The sequence below is a fragment of the Toxorhynchites rutilus genome, chromosome 3 (genome assembly GCF_029784135.1).
Source record: "Toxorhynchites rutilus septentrionalis strain SRP chromosome 3, ASM2978413v1, whole genome shotgun sequence".
Classification (NCBI taxonomy): Eukaryota; Metazoa; Arthropoda; class Insecta; order Diptera; family Culicidae; genus Toxorhynchites; species Toxorhynchites rutilus.
In genome coordinates this window covers 84,564,984-84,576,237 of record NC_073746.1, presented here as the reverse complement: position 1 = coordinate 84,576,237, position 11,254 = coordinate 84,564,984, and the positions used below count along the sequence as shown (strand labels likewise).

The following is an 11,254-nucleotide window of genomic DNA, read 5'->3' as shown; positions in this document are numbered from 1 at the left end:
GATATTTCAAACACATATTACGCAGCATTATTGACTCAAAAAATCAGCCATTCCAGACTAAACCAACATAGTGCTTTTCAGATTTTTGTGAAAAGTGGTAGTTTTATATTTTTTTTAATTTTTCTTTAGGGAAAAACTGAAAAATCATAGCCCGAAAACGAAAAAAGATACGATTCTCTGTGATTTTTGGATATGTTAAGTAGAAAAGCGCTAGCTTTCAAGAAGAAAATCATTAACTCTGCACAGTGGCGATGTCATAACCAATGAGGTTTAACCAAGGCACGATAATTGCTAGTTGAAAAAAAAAATGATTACGGAATCAAAATCCAATTTTTCGGCATTTTTCTTTTTTTTCTTTCTAAAGAATATTAGCTCATTGAATTCAATTTGGCATGTCGATTATCTAAATCTGTCTAGTAGTTCAAAAGTAATGACTTAAAAAAACATTCAAAGAAAACCACTTTCGGAAAAAAGGGGAAAGAAATGATTTTCGGACTATTGGTGAACTTTGAAAAAAAAAACGCTACTCTGATTTTTGGATATGTTATGTAAAAAACCTCAGTTCTACCTCAGTTACTATCGGATTTTTCAATAAGAGCGCTACAAAAGTTTTTTAAAATAAAACAAAAACGGGTTTGGATATCAAAGAAACTCTTTATTCATGTGAAAGTACATTTGATGCCATTATGTATGGAACTCGAGTTCTTTTGCATGGCCACCACGAGGACGCTTGCAAAAGTCCAGACGTCCAGACGGTTTTCAAGCATAAATCGGCCGATACTGGTGCAATTTCACGTTCGATATTCGTACGAAGTTCATCAATCGTCGATGGCTTGTTGGCATTAACCATAGACTTGACGTAGCCCCACAGGAAATAGTCTAACGGCGTCAAATCGCACGACCGAGGCGGCCAATTGACTGGGCCATTTCGTGAGCTAATACGCTCACCAAACTTGGTTTTCAATAAATCGATTGTTAAATTCGCTGTGTGGCTTGTGGCGCCGTCCTGTTGAAACCACATATTGTTGAAAGTCCATAATATCCGATTCGGGCCAAAAATATTCAGTGAGCGGTAGCGATTCCCATTCACAGTAACGTGCCGGTTTTGATCATCACGGAAGAAGTACGACCCAATGACGACGCCGGGTCATAAACCGCACCAAACCGTATTTTTTCGGGATGCAATGGTGACACATGGAGTACGTGTAGATTGCTGCCTGACCAATAACGCATATTTTGCTTATTGACGAAATGAGCCTCATCACTGAAGATGATTTTTCGATTAAAATCCGAATCATTTTCAAGATGCTGCACAGTCCAATTCACGAACACACGACGTTTCTGGTAGTCAAGCGACTTCAGTTCTTGCGTCAATTTAATCTTGTAAGGATTTGTACTGTGCCTGTGGAGTCAAATTTTTCCACGATTATGACGACCATAAAATGGACGTAGCGCTCTTAAAGTTGAGGCCATTGACTCTGAATTCCGGTAGTAAATTTTAATAATCTCGATCCTTTGTTGAACTGTATATCTTTCCATTACGAAATGGCAAACCTTACTGAAGAGAAATGTCAAAAGAGCGCGAAAAAATATGGCGTCGTTTGCTGTCCCTATCGACCTAATTTTGTAGCGTCCCTATTGAAATACCCGTTATTATGGCACTGAAGTGCAATTTTTAATATAAATTTATTTTTTCGTAATAAAATTTATTCTGAGATCATTGTAATGGGGGGCGAAGTCTCGATCTAACGAGGATAACGAACCGAGGCGTAACCAGGCAATCAAAATGCATGACATGCATAGTTAACCGGGCAAACGTAATGCACCAGGTAAACGTATGCCGGGTGCTAACTAATGGATCGTCTCATATGTTTCAAATAATCCGGGCAATCAGTGAAACACATGTTTGCTTGCGAGAGGCCGCCACTTCCGACGGCGGGTCGGCGGCCGACTAGGATTGCGTCACCTCGGCGGCTTGGTGCCGCCTTTGTTCCTTGTCCTCGTTGAATGGGCACTTCGCTCCCATTACCTTGAACTTAGAATAAATTTCATCACGATATAAAAAGTTCATGATAAAAACTGCGCTGCGGTGGTAAATACGTAAGTACCATGTTTATCTTATCAATAATTTTCCCATTTTCTTGGGATTTAGGTTTGATATTTTTTTATGTTAACATTAGACGCTTAATTTTCGGAATATTCCATAACCCATGCTTATTAATGTATGAGCATGGGTTATGGAATCTTGGCCTTGGCCTTAAAGAGCAATACGGAAAGGAAAGAAGACGGCATGTCAATTGGGCCTACACGAATTTCTAAAAATGACACAGCGAAGTCTTCAACATCTTTTTCGAATTTCCTCATTACAATTTCTCATTTTACTTCGTATTTTTGTTGCTTTTTCATGTTGTTTCGGTTTAATCTTATTTATGAACAGAAGATTCGACTAAACTTATAATCTAATTTATCGGAATTTTCCCTTTTTCATTCGGGTAAATGTCCATTCGGGTATCTGTTGCATTCGGGTATTTGTTACATTCGGGTAAACGTGTTTGGGTTGAGTGGTATTCGGGTGAATGGGACACAACCAGCTATGGCGGCAATATAAATTATCCCAGGATGAAGGGGTCAGATAATAATTATTTCGAGAAATATTCCTGTCAAAAAGTAACACTTCTTGCTAGAATTCTTACATCCCATTGAGGCAAAACATAAAGTCTAAAACCTATCACATAAAATAATAACTTCGATTTAGAATAAATAGATCCACTGAATATTCATCTGAAAAATCACATTTCTTAGACGTACTCTCAAGAAAAATGATCCTTCTACCATTGAATGGAAGAAATAGAGAACAGGGGAACCTACTTCTATTTCGGTAATCCAAACAATATATTATTTATAATAAAGATATAACATAAGGAGTAGGAACACGAGGAAGTTAGTGATCCGTTGTAAAAAAGGTTGAAATTAATTTTTTGATCCACAAAAATCTTCCAATGGAGAAAATTTGGAAAATCGATTGACTTTTAAGCCAATTGACTCAAAAATGCATAAAACGTCGAGATCTGATGTCATCTCGAAAAAAACAATTTTGACCGAAAATCAACCTTTTGGGAGGCAATGAAGGTATGAAAAAAAATTATCGAATTGAAAGAACCGACCATGTACATCTTATTTATTGGCCCAAAAAAATAGCCTGTGCAAAATTTCAGCTCAATCGGACATGATTTAGGGGTGCCTCAAAGTTCTCAATTTTTTTGATTTTTTGATCCTCGAAAATCTTCCAAGGAAGGAGTAAAGAAGATTTAGAAAATCGAAATTTTTTTCGATGCCAAATGACTTAAAAATGCATAAAACGTCGAGATCTGATGTCATCTCGAAAAAAACAATTTTGACCGAAAATCAACCTTTTGGGAGGCAATGAAGGTATGAAAAAAAATTATCGAATTGAAAGAACCGACCATGTACATCTTATTTATTGGCCCAAAAAAATAGCCTGTGCAAAATTTCAGCTCAATCGGACATGATTTAGGGGTGCCTCAAAGTTCTCAATTTTTTTGATTTTTTGATCCTCGAAAATCTTCCAAGGAAGGAGTAAAGAAGATTTAGAAAATCGAAATTTTTTTCGATGCCAAATGACTTAAAAATGCATAAAACGTCGAGATCTGGTCTACCCATGTTCGCCTAGGAGACGTAATCACCAACACCATTAGTGTAGGGAAAACGCAATTTGGCCGGGTAAGGGAGTAAAAAGTGCCCCCAAATCAAATCACTAGCTGTATGGCAAATATTGTAAAGGATATTAAATAAGAAATTTTGGCGGTTTATTCGAACCCCTATGTGGTTTGACGTAGGATCTATAGTGAAAAACGTACTTTTTCGTTTATTTCACGCCATCCTCAAAAGATCCGAGATAAAAATTTGAAAAAAATACTGAATGTGCATCTTACTACGGTGTATCAAGAAAAGTTATAAAAAAAAAATTTCATCAAAAATTTTAGTACCAAAAAAAATATTGAAATTTTTTTTTTTGAGATTTAGAGATTCAGTAGTGAGATTTAGAGACTAGTAGTAAATAAGCGTGAAATTAGTGATTAAAAGGATAGTGGTTTGGTCGGATACTGGATACCGAATATCCGGTTAGCTTCGAGTCCGGATAGCCGAGTATCCGGCAGCCCGTGTTTGTGCTTTGTTTGTGTGCGCGCATGTGTGGGTGGGTTTGTGCTTGCTCTTGTATTTGTGTGTGTGTGTGTGTGTGTTTGTGTATGTTCGCACCTTTTTATGAGTGTTTGTGTGCGTGTTTGCGTGTGTTTTTTCTTGCTTACGTGCAGTTGTGCATGTTGCGCGTGAGTGTGCGTGTGTGTGCACGCGTTTGTGTATGTGGGTGCGCGTGCTTGTGTACATTTTGTGTGCGTTTGTACGTGCGCAAGTATTTTTGCGTGGGCACGCTGAAAATTTCCAGATCTGGTCGAAAATCGTGTAATTTCGAGGAAATCGTGTAAAAAAAAATCGCGTAATTTCAAGCAAATCGCCTAAAAAATCGCGTCACTTTGAGCGAATAACGTAAAAAAAACCATGCAAAAAAATCGCAAAAAAAAGAGTCCAGTGTACTTGCAAATAGTATGTTTCTCCGTAACATACCAACACATTTGGCGATTCCTGAAAATCCTTTTCCACTTTCGAACAAAGATCAATTTCATTAGCGCAAACATCAAATGGACTAAAATAGCTTATCACGATGTAATTGTAGAAACTTTGGGAGTTCAATTTTTCTAATTTTCTTATTTTCCTTCAGAGTTTTTTGAATACAGCTCGACTCGATTATCCGGAGTATTAATTTTTTTCACTCCGGATAATCGAATCCTCCGGATAACCGAATCATAAAAAAAGCAATTTTCTCTCGGTAAACGTAATATAATTACGATTTGCACTTATTCATTAATCGGTTTTATTTGGGTCCAAGCTAAATGTTTGTGATTTTGTGGACCTTTGATCTGAAATTTGGAACACATCTTTATCTCTGGTGTCATTATAAAACTGCGTATTCCATGATCTTGAAAATGCAAGATAGCGACCGGTACAAAATGGCGGATTAACAATTTCTCCGAACCCCATCAATATGTATATCAAATGAAATGGATTGACTAGTAGAACACAGTAAAAATGCAAAACCAAAATGGCCGCCACCACAACTTTTTTTTAAAACCATATCAATACGAGTATCAAATGAAAGTGCTCGACTAGCAGATCATGAAAAATCCAAATCCAAGATGGCTACAGTCCCCAAATTACTAATTTCTTTAAATAGTTTCATTCAGCTTGCCCTGTTTGTATGTATGTCGATAGGATTGTCCCACGTTAATTGAAATTTGACCTCGTTCCTGATCACTGATTGATTTGAAATGTGGAACATACCTTTAATTCTACTGCCATTATAAAACTGCGTATTCCATGATCTTGAAAAATTCAATTTGGCCGCCGCTAAAAAATGGATGAATGGCTTGACTTGGAGAATACACTACATTATGAGCAACATAAATTCAAAAAGGTCGCCGCCACAAAATGGTCGACTATGTACCTTCTCGAATTTATGTTGCACATAATGTAGTGTACACTCCAAGTCAAGTCATTCAGCCATTTCTTAGCGGCGGCCAAATTGAATTTATCAATATCATAGAATACGCAGTTTTTTAATGGTAGTCGTGATTTCATTCGCGTGATATCTCGGCTTATGTCCAATCACTACAACCTAAACGCGCATCTCTATCGCATTGGGCTCGCAGCAAACAATCTTTGTGATTGTGGCGATGGCTACCACGACATCGAGCATGTTGTCTGGTCGTGTATCCGGTTCCATGCTGCTCGCTCTCAGCTCTCTAGAGCACTGAGAGCACAAGGCAGACAATCGGAGATCCTCGTCCGGGATATCTTAGGTAGCCGTGATCCTGATCTTCTGCTTCATCTATACCTGTTCCTCAGGAACGCCGATGTCAACGTTTAATGATGTTTCCTTCGTTGTATCCCCGTTTTATATCCCTCCTATCCGATCGATAAACTTTTACTTAGTCGCGGCAATACATACACACACTCTTTACAGATACACGGGTCAAAGGTTGTGCAGTCCACTGATGATTCAACAAAAGCCAAAGGTTGTACCGCTCATGACAACTCTACATGAACTGATGATTGCGCCGGTTAGTGACCATTCTATCCTGGATTCCTCGAGTCGAGAAAGACGCACCACGCTAGATATGAGGTACAGACTAGGGGGGCGTTGCTGATCAAGGGTCAGCTGCATCCCAATAGGAAGTATCCCGAGTCGGGCACACGTACAGAGCATTGGAGACAGCAACATCCGAATTACGAAAACACTTGTAATACTAACCTTGAGCCAACCGCGAGTAATCGGTTACATATTACTAACATAGATAATAAAAAAAAATGTCAAAGTATTGAACTCCCGGCCCCGTGAGGCTAACGCCATATGAGCCTTGATAAAAATATATATTTTGGAAAAAAAAATATGTGCTTTACTGATGGGTCCTCTATGAATGAGTCCACAGGATTTGGAGTGTTCAACGAATTTTTTAGCACCTCCCACAGTCTTCAGAATCCTTGCTCAGTGTATATTGCTGAATTGGCAGCAATACACTGGTCGCTGGACAGCGTCGCCTCACGACCTGTTGAACACTATTACATTGTAACGGATAGTCTTAGCTCTGTCGAAGCTATCCGTTCAGTGAGGCCGGAAAAGCACTCGCCGTACTTCCTTGAGAGAATACGAGAAATTTTGAGTGTTTTATCCAGACGCTGTTATGTCATTACCTTTGTCTGGGTCCCTTCACATTGCTTAATTCCGGGTAATGAGAGGGCTGACTCATTAGCAAAGGTAGGTGCAATTGAAGGCGAAATTTACCAGCGTCAAATCGCCTTCAATGAATTTTATTCTTTAGTTCGTAAAAATACCATTGTTAACTGGCAACGCAAATGGAACGAAGATGAATTGGGCCGGTGGCTCCACTCAATTATCCCTAAGGTTAGCTTCAAACCATGGTTCAAAAGTCTGGACTTGAGTCGGGACTTTATTCGCACCTTCTCCCGACTCATGTCCAATCACTGTTCGTTAAACGCGCTACTCTTTCGTTTTGATCTCGCCGACAGCAATATCTGTGCCTGTGGCCAAGGTTACCACGACATCGAACACGTTGTTTGGTCGTGTGAGGTGTATCTTGTTGCCAGATCGAATTTAGAAAACTCTCTTCGGGCTAGAGGAAGGCAGCCCAATGTGCCGGTGAGAGATGTGTTGGCTGGTTTAGACCTTGATTACATGTCCCAAATATATGTCTTCCTAAAAGTTATCGATCTTCGTGATTGTCCTTATATCCTTATATTCTCCTTTTCCTTTTCCTTCGCGAGAAATCAAATCCCTTCTCATTAACAATAGAATAAGGTGAAATGTAAATACATATTAGATATAAGATAGGCTTAAGAATTGAGTGTAATGAATGTGAGTGTGAATGTGAGAGTGAACATTGTTAACATATCCTTTTATCCCTTCCTTTTCCTGAAGAAAATATGTCACCCTTCTAAACTCGAGTAGACCGCGAGTAATCGGTTTTCTACACCATTAACATTAGAATTAAGGAAAAATGTTTATATATACTTGTAACAATACAGTCAGGAGTTTGGCTCCTTTAAACTTATGTAACTGAGCCTGTAAAAATAAACGATTTAATAAAAAAAATATATAGGAGAAGTGTGTAATACGCACCCCCTAAGCGAGAATGGATTTATCTTGACCGTGCTCTCAAAATGTAAGGTAACAACAATGTCAGTACGTTGATCAGTTAACCCTTAGTCATCTGTATTCGTTCTGTATTTTAGATACTGAATAACAAAAGTGCTACGAATTTTATTTTGTAAGGCGCTCAAATTCTAAATTTCCAATCATACGGTGTTAAATGGCCCAGCAGAAGTATAATATGCCCATGAGTTGTTTCTCTCAGAGACTATAAAGCTCAGAGATACAGCTTGTATGAATGAGAGATTCGATCAATCTATTTCCTTCATGCCCACCAGCGAAGAGAAGAAACCGTTCCTCCGGTGAGCGTGTTCTCCCAGTATTCGTGCATTAATTCTCCAGTCCGCGCTCTTGTTTTCCTGCATTCTCTGAGCACATAATATAGATGCCAGATGTGAACACATGTTTTCGTTGTCAAGACATTCAATTTTGTGAAAACATACTGAGGTCATTTCCAAAGTATGTGAAAACAATTGTTTGTGTGATTTATCGAACATGATTTAGAAATATCGTGATGGTTTGCTCGTTTTTGTTCATTATGATTACAGTTGAAGACATTTATTCGTACCATGCAATGATATTTGAAAAAATCATCTGGCATCCCTCACATACAAGCTATTTCTCTCGTGAGAATGTTTACGGCCGAATGCGAGCAAATTGCCCCGATCGAGGGTATGCCATACTGCCCGATGGTAAGCTGATGCGAAAAATATCAAATTAAGGAAGAAAAGAATTCTTTCTTACCATTTTCTTCACCTGAGATATTCACTGGGAACACGACTCAATAGATATGACCCACAGTTATCGCCTCTGAATCGGGTTTAAGCAACAAAAACCTTATAGAAGTGATGTAGAAAATTACATCGAAAATCGCTTCCAAAGAAAATTATTTTTCTTATTTTTTTTAAAGCATGTTACAAATGTAAAACTTTCATGGTAGGATTCTATCATTGACTAGCACGTTTGCCTATATCCATTGCATTTCTATTCTTGCTGGTTTACGAGAAAATAAGGTGGGTCAAATTGCCCGGCAGGCGCATTTTAGACACATCTCCTCTACTTGTAAGAGAACGAAAGAGGAAAGGGACTAAACAGAAGAATCAATTTTTCAGTATGCGTAGAGAATATTTCGTTTCCACTTCACCCCGATACACTGAAATTAATCCACCGAAAATGACTGTAGTGAAAGTGAGAGGTGTATGTATGAAATTCAGTCACATTTATTATCTTCGAAAATAACTAGCCCTGAATGAGACACTATCGTGACAGACATGTTTGGACTCTACAAAGAATGTGATTCAAATGTAGATTTAGCACATAATACTGATAATGGTTAGTTTTCGAATGATTTATGAAAGCTGTATGGAACTACGTCTGTTATGCGGACAAACAGTGATTTTTCGGAAAGGTTTTTTTCAAAACTGCTCAAATGTTTTCGAATGAAAAATATTCGTTTGCATGTTGAGCAAACGTATTACATTGCGTAGAATGCATAACGGCGGAAAAGTCGTTTTTTGTTTATTTTGTCCCTTACGTCTCCTATACAAACATGGGCAGTGATGTTATCTCGAAAAAAAAATTTTGGCCGAAAATCGACTTTTTGGGACATAGCCTGAGTGGCCAAAGAATCAAAACTTTGAGCGCTTTGAGGCACCCCTAAATCATGTCCGATTGAGCTGAAACTTTTCACAGATAATTTTATTGGACCAATAAACAAAATGTCCATGGTCGGTTTTTAAAATTCGATGATGAAATTTTTTCCATACATCCATTGCCACCCTAATGTACATGCTATAAAAATCATTTATATGAAATGGATGATTACTCAGAAATGGAGCTTTCAGTCCGAACATAATCACAATTAGGAAAAAACAAATGCCAAGGGTGATGAAAATCTGTAATTATTCTATTTTACAAAAGCTAAAGACCCGAATGACTTCAAGTGTATTAAAATCAAATAAAAAATATTAACGACCATAAAAGTGGAGAGCAGCAAGCGCAAATTATTCCGTTTGAAACACGAAAAACATCATCAGCATCAATTAACTCTAATCTTCTAAACCGTTAGGTGCTTACAAGACGACAACACGAGCAACAAAGGATCTCCCCACAAAGGAAGAAAAGCTCGCGCAGCAATTACCGAACCATTTCTAGTCCGTCACCAGGACAATCGCAATTAAAACTGCGTTAACGCCAACGCCATAAAATGGGTTTGTTTATTGCGAAACGATTCCGGTGAGGGAAAGGGACGCGCGCCCGATTCGTGTGGTTTATGACGCTTATGCTGCTGCAACAACGAAATCAACACGAAGACGGAACCGTAAATTGTAACGACACAATAATTTTCCTCCGCCGAGAGTAAATTTACAAAGTGCTGAAGAAAATGACTTAACATCATTATCGTCTCTTTGAGTTTTTCCTTACGGTTGTTGTCGCAAGTCGCCTGCGGAAACCAGCAAGTAAACAAAGTTACGCCTTAGTTGTATTTTGCTGTGCCAACATCGCAAACCACAACTGGTTCGGCATCTGTTGAGGATTGCCTTCACGGACGTTGTCAATTGTGACTCAATTAGGGTATTACTCAGCAGAAATTCTAATACATTGGCGCTGCGTTTAAGGATGTTCACCGCAGCGCTTCAATTAAGATACAAGCTTTCTGCAGACGCACAAACCATGCTGAAATCGGGAGCCAATTAATTTATTTCAAGGCTCGCAGGCAGCAGTTGCTACTTCCAGAAATGGGACCATAAATCAAAAGCTCCTCCCAGAGCAAGCAGAGCAAAGATTAAAAAGTTTCCGAAGCAAAGCTTCCCGGTGAAGTGTTGTTGCTGGTCGGCGATGACGAAAGGGGATGGGAGGCACCTCTAACCTATCCCTACGAGTGGAACACACAAAGAGCCCCACTGACACTGCACAAGTCTCGTTCACGCTCGTGTTACGAAGAGTGCTTCAGTGTGATCCTAAATTAAAGTTTCCTGCAACAAGATTATGGCACTCCCGACGAAAGGAGGGGAAGGACGGAATGAGGACAGAGCATGGTGTTTCCTTGTTTTCCTATCATCGCAAATTGCTTCGTTAAATCCCTTCTTTTGTATGGAATGCTGTGATTTAAGCTCTCATCGTTTTAATTAAATGCTGCGGTAGTAAAATCTGTCTTAATCTTTGAGTGGCGGAAAATTGGGGTCGGACAATGGGGGATTCTGTTGCATGTCTGCTTTTCCGCGAAATCGGTTCGGAGTTTCGCGGAATATCGATATGCTTCGTGGGGTTTTATCATTCGAACGCGAGTCACATACAATTTAACGTCGATAGAACGAAACATAATGTCAACGATGCCGACGAAGTTTGCCGGGTCAGCTAGTTTTTGAATAAATTTGGTTATAACTTTGTAATACGAAGTCTTGCGTTAGAATATTATGTACCACAATGAAGGTTACCTTTCACCCTTTC

The 11,254-nt window shown here is 38.9% G+C and overlaps 1 pseudogene; it reads left to right on the top strand.

Moving 5' to 3' along the window:
• Positions 1-234: 234 nt before the first annotated feature.
• On the top strand, positions 235-365 carry LOC129780849 (U4 spliceosomal RNA; annotated as a pseudogene).
• Positions 366-11,254: the final 10,889 nt, after the last annotated feature.